This window comes from Lotus japonicus, chromosome 5 (genome assembly GCF_012489685.1).
Source record: "Lotus japonicus ecotype B-129 chromosome 5, LjGifu_v1.2".
Lineage (NCBI taxonomy): Eukaryota > Viridiplantae > Streptophyta > Magnoliopsida > Fabales > Fabaceae > Lotus > Lotus japonicus.
In genome coordinates this window covers 43,718,338-43,728,840 of record NC_080045.1, presented here as the reverse complement: position 1 = coordinate 43,728,840, position 10,503 = coordinate 43,718,338, and positions in this window count along the sequence as shown.

Sequence of the window (10,503 nt, the reverse complement as noted above, 5' to 3'; positions counted from 1 at the left end):
ATTCAATGGGGAGTTGTGGTCCTTAAATCTTAATGGAGCTAGTTTATGAAAAGTGCAATTATCTCTTGCCCCAAAGAAAAAAATTGAACAAAATTCAAAAGAAAAAAAATGAACTCCATGGAATGGGTGGAGTTCCAAAAAAAGAAAAAAATTCTGAAACAAAAGGGGGTTGAGAGACTTGTGTGATAAGTATCAATAGCTTGAAAGCTCCGGAGTTCCAAATAGGACCACACTCAAACTTTTTGCAGCAACCTTAGTCTTCCTTAGGGACCATCTACCATATGCTTTACCTAGCCAACATTACAACCCTTTTGAAGTCTCATTGAATAATGCATTGTCAACTTTAGTTGCTCTTGAGTGAATGATTCTCAGAACCTATGAACTTGCGTGTGTGCTCAGTGCACTAAATAATTGTCTCATGCTAGGATGTTAGTTCTAAATGCTTCTCATAGTGGACTCTAATTCCTCTTTGTCTAAAAGTTGCACGAAGTTGATTGTTGAATCTTTCTCTTGGAACTAACTGCATTTACTTGATCCCCTAGTTTTCTAAAAATGTATCCCTCTTTTGGCATGTGTTTTGGGAGTAATTCTTTGTGCTTGAGGGCAAGCTAATCTTAGTGACGCTCGAGGGCGAGCTGTCGTTGAGTATAGTGGTGTGATGACCCGGATTTATATGATGTTTTTAGGGTTTTTCCTTGCTAGTTTTGAGTCTTTTTGTTGAGTCTCATGTAGTGTTTTATGCATTCTCATGCATTTTTATCTTTATTTGTGTTTTTGCTTCATTTAGGTAAGTTCATAGTTTATTAGGGGCTTTAGTTGCATTTTAGGTTAGTTTAAGAGGTTATTGAAAGTTCCACTTGTTTTGAGGGCCTTTGTGCAAAACTGACCTTTAAGTTTCAAGATATTTTTCATGCTTGTTCATCTAGGTCTCAGGTTGAATCAACTGAAGAGGGGAAGGTCTGGAGGCTTGGAGAATTGAATGGAGGCTTAAAGTGGAGTAAAGATGAGTTAAAATGAAGATCAAGGGACTTTCCACCGTGTTTAGAGCGCCTAGGCGTGCTCCATTGGCGCCTAGGCGCCAAAAGCTATTTCCAGGATTTTGGAATTGGCGCCTAGGAATGCTTAATTGGCGCCTAGGCGCCAATTGCCTTCCAGAGGTTGTGTTTTTGGGTGGAATTGGCGCTCAGGCGTGCTTAATTGGCGCCTGAGCGCCCAGACTCGTTTCTTTTGCCTATAAATAGGTTTTTAGTGGTTTGCTTTTGTAATCTTTGATATCTATTCCATTTTTACATAAGTTTAGAAGGAGAGGAACATCTAGGAGAGTGAGAGAAGACTTCCAAGCTTGTAATTCAAGTTCTTAGCCAAGCATGGCAATATCTCTTCTTATGCTTTGGTTTTCATGTTTAAGTTATAATCTTAAGTTCTTTCCCACATGATCTCCTTCTTTCCTTGAATCCCATTTTCTGAATATCAATCTAAGCTTGTATGCATGCTTGCTTTATGCTTTTCTATAATTAGAACGGAAGTTTGTTATAGATTAGGGAACCGATTTGGGATTACCCCTTCTATGCTTGCCACTAGGAATAGAGGAAGGGTTGGAGTTTGTTGGCCTGAACTTTATAATCTTTATGCTTCATACAAATGTTTAAGTATACAAGGAATTGGGCTTATCTTTTGATTTGAAAGAATTATCTATGCGAGGAATCGATAGGTAGTTGCTTAGGCTATTGAAGGTATGAAAAACGGTAGAAAGGGGGGGCTTGAATAACGTTTTCAGTATAAAACTTTCACCTTAAAGATTTTGACAAATCTTTCGAGAACTTAAGTGCTAAAGATAAGAGATAGAAAAGCACACAAGGATTTTATCCTGGTTCACTTGATGAATCACTCAAGCTACTCCAGTCCACCCGTTAAGGTGATTTCTTCCTTCTTAGAATGAAGGCAATCCACTAATCAGGTAAGAGTTACAACTGCACTTGAAACCTACAAGTGACTAACAATTACACTGACTTAGCTCACACTAAGATTCACTCTCTTAGTCTTCTCTAGGATCCGATCAACCTTGATCTCCTAAAGGAACTAAACAAACTGTTTATCAGAGAATTGTTTACAAGAGATTTGCTTCTAAAAAGCTAATAGTAAACTCAATGAATTTCAGATGAAAGAAAGCTTAGAAGAATTTTAATATGTCTTGCGCGTATGTGAATGCTTCTAGCCGCTTCTTTCAGTCTTCAGTCTCTTTATATACTCCAAGGATTAGGGTTGAGCGTTGCATGGAGAATGCTACCGTTGGAGGGCAGTTCTGGAAAATCCAGCTTCTGCTATGTCTGAGACTGTTAGGTAGGTCGTCAGGAAGGTACAGTTGCTTTTGTACTTGGATAGCGACTTGACCTTTAAACCTAGGAGACTTCTGATCAGGGGAATGCTTCATATTGGAACTTGTGAAGCCGGTTGATCAGAGTCAGAGGGAAAGCCCAGATCCTCTGACCATTGTTTCTTCTGATTCTGAACTCAGAGGGAAGTACATGGTCTTCAGAGTATCTTGCTTCTGGACATCAGAATTTCACTAATCAGCTTCTGGATCTTCAGAGTCTTCTACACCATCAGAATATCTGAGCCTTCAGTGTTTCTTGGTTATCAGACTTTCTGGATCTTCAGAACTTCTAGTGACTGAGTCCACATCAGAGTTTGTATAACTTCAGAACTTCTGAAGCTTTTCCACTGTTCATACTGAACATGGTGAATGCGAAAGCGTTGCTTGGGTCGCTCTTTAACACAGTGCTTCTGATTTGTGTGAGATTGAGTTAAGGTCAGAGCCTGAAAGTAGCACACTCAGAAAAACACGTTAGAGTACCACAATTGTTCATATCAAAAGGTTAACTTGTAATCATCAAAACATAGAGTTGTACTACTAGATCAAAACTTGATCTTACAATCTCCCCCTTTTTGATGATGACAAAACTAAGATTTTTGATGAACAATTCTTAAACATTAAACTAAATTCACTCAGAGTTTAGAGATATAGAATACGACTTATCCTGATGTGAATAGTTTATCTTGCTCATTCTGAATTCAAGTCACTGCTTGATTCTGAGCTTAGCTCCCCCTGAATCTAATACTTGATGAAAACGTTAGTAAAGTCTAGATTCTGAGCTAAATGATATAAGAGTTCAGAGTGAAAAACTTATGACATAGATGAAAATAGAGTAATCAGAGCGCATAAGTAATCAGAGTCACGGACAAGGTATCAGAGTCTTGGGTATCAGAGTCAAATTAGAATCACTTCAGAAGAAGTGAAATGTATTCCTTGTATTTGCCCAGTGACACATCTATGGTCATAAAGGTGGAACTCTTAAATTCTCCAAAAGAAAAATAAATCACACTAACACATCTTACACATCAAAAACTGGGTTTACTCCCCCTTTTTGTCATAAGCAAAAAGCCTGGGGTGTGAAAAACTTAGCTTGAAGTACAAGGTACTCCCCCTTAGAGAAGGTCTAAGTTTAAAGAAAATGAAAACGATGTAAGAATCAGAGTTAGGCGAAATAAATAGAAGAGTTAATGCAAGATAAGAACGTTTACCACCGGCCAAGGGAGTAAAGAGGAGGGTCAGTTACCAAGAACTTAACCTCGAGAAACTGTAGGAGCATTAACTTTCCGAGAGAAAGTGAAGCCTATATAAAGCGTTGGAGAAAGAGGTAAGCTTCACAACTCGAACAATTTTCAGTAAAGAAAAAATGGCATCATACATCGTAGCACTAGAAGAGCTGAGAAGGAAGGCCTTTGAGGAGGACTTGTTCCTGAACATCAGGCATCCAGAGGGTACTAGGACCATCTCAGAGCTAACACGGACACTGCTGGAGGAGGACCTGCGTCCAGAGTTGAAGAGAGACTTAAGAGAATTTCTTGCCTTCGTGGAGGAGGTGCAAGAACTTAGCCAGCTTGAACTCAAGCTGCTGGAAGAAAAAGAGAGTTTTGAAGAGAAGCTCAAGACTGCAGAAGAGATTCTGGAGAGGGATGAGCTAAAAGACAGGCTCAACAACATCCAGTATGCACTGGAGCGTCTGGAGAAGGATAGGTCAGAGCAGCGCCAGGAGTGCAGAAGAATGAGGAAGGATCCTCCATTCTAGACTTTAGGAAAAGAATGTATGATGTAAACATAAAGAGATTATGAATAAAAAGATTTTTGCAAGCATATGTGACAAAAATATATATAGATATGCATAGATAATCACAAATAAACCAAGTAGTATAAATAAGGAAAAAGAAACAGAAGTTAACAAAAATAAAATAAAGTTAAAGAAAAAGAAAAGCGAAGAGGTCCAAAAACTAGGGTTTATCAGATCGACGCAGAAGTTCCATCATCATGTGCTTCATTTCAATTAGCATGGATTCATGAGTGTCAAGACGCTGTTCCATGATGTCGAGTCTGGACGAGCTTGACTGAGTAGAACTGGAAGGAACATTCTGAGCAGCCTGAGGAGCTGGAATGGAAGCAGAAGCAGCAGGAGTAAACACTACTGGTGCAAGTGCTTGGCATCTAAGGGCTTCAGCCTCAGCTTCAAGTCGTTCTCCCTCTAATCTCGCTTGTTCAGCTTGAGCTGCTGCTTGACGTGCAGCTTCTTCTGCTTGTTCTTTCTTTCTCTTAGCTTCTTCAATAGCTGCAAGTAGCTTATGTCTCTGTTCTTGTTCATGAATAGCCACCCTTCTAGCAAACCTTTGCTTTGCAGCCTCGATCCTTTGACTTCCTTCTACATGCAGGAGCTGCATCATAACTGGAACTTGAGCCACTAGCCAAGTGCCCAGATTGTTCCACTCTTCAGCCATATGTTCAGCATTCTCGCTTTGGTCAGTCTGACCTTGCACATTGCGTAGCATCAAAGAGGCTTCATGATAGAAAATATTGATGCACTCAGAGAGAGATGTGGGTCGGAGGTGAGTGTAAGGAATTATGGAGAGGTTGGTTTCAGGAGAGGCTGGGTGATTGCTGCTGTGAGCTTCAGAGGCACCTTGTGGAGAGCCAATGTTAAACATTTGAGCATTTGGTTCAGAGGTTCCAAGGTGAGGTTCTGAAGTTTCAACCAGAGGATGGGGTGATCTAACCGAGGATTGGTTAGACACAGATTGTTCTGGTTCAGGTTCTGGTTGAATAGGCTCTTGTTGGTCAGGGGCAGGGTGAGCTTGTGGAGCCAAAGGGTCTGCCTCATGTAAAGGATTGGCCAAGATAGGTTCATCTGGGTCAACTAGACGTTCAGGTCTAGTGCCAGGATATCTCCTAGGGCTTGGACAAGTGAGATAATACTCTTCTAAGGTAGACACCTTTTCTTTTCTGACCTCCATGAATTTTCTAATGGATTCAGAGTTATTGGAGGGAGAAGAGTCAGCAACATTGGTTGGGAAGGATACAGGTGTAAGGGCTGTGGAAGAGTCGGTATCCGTGGTTCTGAGAGCCAGACATTCTGATGCTCTTGGGACAGAGTGATCAGAGGTTCTGGGTCCAGGTTCTGTTTGGGTAGGCTCTGGTTGCTCATGAATGATGGGTTCAGAAGTTAATGGGTTGTACGGGATGGTAATGGGAGAGGTTGGTTCTTCTGACCTAGAGGGTTGGTTCTGGAGCAAATTCCAGAGAGGTGCTTCAGTAGGGGAAGGTTGAAAAAATGAAGACCTTGGGGAATGTGGTGGAGAGGTGGTTTGTGCAGCTGGTTGGGACTCAGGAATAGGAGTGAGGGGATTTGAAGAGTGTTTGAGCATGGCAGATATGGGGAGTGCATCAAATAAATTCAAATCATCATCAGAAGCAACTGCAGACTTACTTGAATGTGCTGATGATCTTGTCACTCTGGCAGGAGGTTCAATCCTTCTGATCACTTCAGCAGCTGGTTCCACCCGAGTAGGCTTCACCACAATTCTGACCTGCTTCTTCTTCTTCTTAGGAGGACCATCCTCATTATCACCATCATCACCATCATCGGGCTTTCTGGTTTCATCATGTTTTCTCTTGGATTGACCAGCCTTCTTCTTTTTGATCAGAGGGACATCTGATTCCTCAGAAGATTCTTCTAGGATCATCTTCCTCTGAGCTTTCTTCTTGATAGGAGAAGGAAACTCTGGAGCTGGCGGCAGTCTGCTGAAAAATTCATCGAGATCAATTTCAAAGCCTTGAGCCCTTAGGTCTTCAACATAGCACCTAATGGCTTCAGGATTGTCTGCCTGTGTCCACAGAGGGTAGTCATTCAGAGGCACCCTTCTACTTCTGATCTCAGAAGAAGTGTCTTCATGGGCAGGAGCAATCTTCTTCTTGACTAGGCCCATTTTCTTGAGTGAATTTGCAGTGAAGACATCACTGACGATAGTGGTCAGATCCTCTGTGCATCCAGCATTTATCAGATCTTGAATGAGGCCACTCTCAATGAAGAGATCAGACAACAGTCTCCCGAAGGGAATATACTTGATTGCTGACTTGATGGAGGCAGTGGTACGAGACTTCCGGATACACTCCCTCAAGTAGGAGAACAGGATGTAGGGAAGACAAATCTTCTTCTTGTCTTGGATGAAGAACAACATCGCCTTCTGGTTGAAGTTGATGTAGTCTGGGGAACTGCCCTTTGGTCTCTGGTTTATGCAGTGGAGCAAAATCTTGTGCCAGATCCTGAGCTTGGGATGAAGGTCCATCACCTTGTAATTCGTCTTGCCCGGTTTGTAATTGGTGTACAGGGCCTTGTTGGTCTCATCCTTCGTCTTGGGTTTCAGCTTCGATTCAGTGAATTGGAAACGATACCCAAAAGCAGTTTCTGCACCCAGCAAGTTTACGAAAGACTTCTCTGTGATGATGATCTTTCTTCCAAGAATGTGAGATACCACCTGAGTATCATCGCAGTCGGCGTGCTTCCAGAATTCCTTGATAAGTTTATCATACACCGGTCCTCGAAGCCTGTTGAAGTAATTTCCCCAACCTTGAACTTGGACTTCAGGACGAAGATCAAACCCATTTGTAGCAAGGTTGTCGAGGTCGAATCTCCATTCTGCCAGGACTTGAAGTTCCTCAGGACCATAAACGCAGTGAACGGCACAGCCCCGTTCTGCAATCGGAATAATCTGCTCTTGAGCTTGACCTTGATCTTGTGTCGGATTCTCAGGACCCCTTTGACCTGTTGCTAGACAAACTACCATATGAGGGAACTGGGTTGCATCTGCAGTAGCTCTTCTGGTTTGACTCACCATTTTTGAAGCGGTTGAAGGTTTAGGTAGAAGATGAAGGTTGAAAGATGAAGAGAGATCGAGAGAGAAATCGAGGATAAGCGGTTTTGAAATAGCAAGAGAGAGAGAGAGTAAAAACCGAAAGTGAAGGAGATCGTGTGTGTATAGTGGGTTTTGACAAATAACCGTTGTTGATTCAAAAAGCAATTTAAGATCAACGGTTGAAAATTAAAGATAGATATTAGCAGTAAATACACCTATCACACACAGGAGAGAAGCACATCTACACGCAATGTGCTTTGCCCTTGAATGCAAGATAGGATTCTTACTCAATGAGATTGCAGCAGTGTTATCACAATAGATTGGGATATTGCTCTCAAGGATCTGATAATCCTCCAGCTGATGTTTCATCCAGAGCATCTGAGTGCTGCATATTGCTGCTGAGATATATTCTGCCTCTGCAGTTGATAGTGCAATGGTTGATTGCCTCTTGCTTGCCCATGAGACTAGATTGCTTCCCAGAAATTGACAATTTCCAGAAGTAATTTTTCTCTCTGTTCTATCTCCAGCATAATCAGCATCACAATAACCTGAAAGCTTATACTCTGATGTTTTCTTATACATCAAGCCAAGGTTAGTGGTGCCTTTCAGATACCTTAGGATCCTCTTAACAGCAGTTAAGTGGGTTTCCCTTGGATCTGATTGGAAACGAGCACATAAATGAACACTAAATAGTATGTCTGGCCTAGATGCAGTTAAGTATAGAAGTGAACCTATCATGCCACGATAGAGCTTCTGACATACTTTACCACTTTTATCTTCTTTCTCCAGAATTCATGTAGGATGCATTGGAGTCTTGGCCACTGTAGATTCCAGCATATTGAACTTCTTCAGAAGTTCTTTAGTGTACTTGCTCTGATGGATATATGTTCCTTCTGGTGTTTGATCAACTTGTATTCCCAGAAAGTACTTTAATTCTCCCATCATACTCATCTCAAATTCAGCCTGCATCATCTCAGAAAATTCTTTGCAAAGAGATTGATTAGCAGAACCAAATATAATATCATCAACATAAATTTGCACAATTAAGATATCATCTTTATAAGTCTTGCAAAAAAGAGTTGTATCTACTTTACCCCTTACAAACTCATTCTCCAGAAGGAATGAGCTGAGTCTCTCATACCATGCTCTGGGAGCTTGCTTCAGACCATAGAGTGACTTCTTCAATTTGAACACATGGTCTGGTTTCTTCTCATCTTCAAAACCTGGGGGTTGATGAACATAGACTTCCTCTGAAATATAACCATTTAGGAAGGCACTCTTCACGTCCATCTGATGTAGAACTATGTTGTGATTCACTGAAAAAGAGATCAACAGTCTGATTGCCTCCAGTCTTGCTACTGGAGCAAATGTTTCAGTGTAGTCTATTCCTTCCTGTTGGCTGTAGCCTTGAGCAACTAGCCTTGCCTTGTTTCTGACTACATCTCCTTTCTCATTCAGCTTGTTTCTGAATACCCATTTTGTTCCAATTACATGGACACTCTCAGGCTTCTTCACTAAGCTCCAAACATCGTTCTTGGAGAATTGATTCAATTCTTCTTCCATAGCCAGAATCCAATCCTTGTCCTGAAGAGCTTCATCTATGGACTTGGGTTCACTTAAGGACACCAATCCTTTCAGATTGAGCAAGGTCTCTTCAGAGGGTCTGAAGGCAGATCTGGTTCTGACTGGTTCGTCTTTGTTGCCCAGAATCAATTCCTTAGGGTGAGCTGCAGTGATTCTGCTCTTCTTCAGAGTTTGTGAGTTAGAGGGACCAGCTTCTTCCTCTGGTTCATCTTCCTCTGGCTCAGCTTCCTCTGGAGCTTTGCCTTTGTCAGAAACATTAATGCTTAAATCTGCAAACTTCTCAACTAGCTTTGACTGGTCAGAGTCAAGCTTATCGTCAAATCTAACATGAATAGATTCTTCAATAGTCTTAGCATCAGTATTATAAAATCTAAAACATTTAAATCTCTCAGAATAACCAAGTAATAGACACTTAGAAGACTTAGCATCAAATTTATGCAATCTATCCTTAGTATTGAGAACATAACAAACACAGCCAAAAGGATGAAAATAAGAAATGTTGGGTTTTATGTTCTTCCACAATTCATAAGGAGTCTTATTCAGAATTGGTCTCACAGAGATTCTGTTCTGAATGTAACATGCTGTATATACTGCCTCTGCCCAAAAGTGCTTAGCCATGCCAGTTTCTTGGAGCATGGTTCTAGCCATCTCCTGAAGAGTTCTGTTCTTCCTCTCAACAACACCATTTTGTTGAGGAGTTCTGGGACAAGAGAAATCATGTGCAATTCCATAGGAATCAAACAGACTCTCAAACTTGTCATTCTCAAACTCTCCACCATGGTCACTTCTGACACGCACAATCCTACAAGCCTTCTCGTTTTGCACTTGAGCAATGAAGGTAGAGAACACAGCATGAGACTCATCCTTGCGGGTTAGAAACTTTACCCATGTCCAGCGGCTATAGTCATCAACGATAACCATCCCATATCTCTTGCCACCTATAGACTCAGTTTTCACTGGTCCAAAAAGGTCGATATGCAGAAGTTCCAACGGCCTTGAGGTTGAGACAACATTCTTTGCCTTGAAAGGGACTTTTGTGAATTTGCCTTTCTGACATGCTTCACAAAGAGCATCTGAAGCGAACTTCAGATTGGGTAAGCCCCTGACAAGGTTTAGCTTGCTCAGCTGAGAAATCTTTCTCATACTGGCATGCCCTAACCGTCTATGCCATACCCACTGCTCTTCATTAACAGACAGAAGGCACTTCACATTCTGAGCTTCCAACTCAGATAATCTGATCTTATAAATGTTGTTCTTCCTCTTGCTGTTAAACAGAACAGAGCCATCGATTTGACTTATAGCCCGGCAGGACTTTTGATTGAATATAACATCATAACCCTTGTCAGCTAATTGACTTATAGACAATAAGTTATGTGTTAAGCCGTCTACCAATAACACATTATCAATGCATGGACTACTATCTACACAAATAGTACCAGTACCAACAATTTTACCCTTTTCATTTCCTCCAAAGCCAACTTCGCCTCCAGGCTTAAGTTTCAGCTCTCGGAACATACGCCTTTCTCCCGTCATGTGACGCGAGCATCCACTGTCCAGATACCATGATTGGTGTTTCAGTGGAGCTATCAAGGATATCTGCAACATAGATAATCTTGTCCTTAGGTACCCACTTTCTGGGTCCTCTCTTGTTAGTTACCCCAGAGGTTCTGATCACCTTGG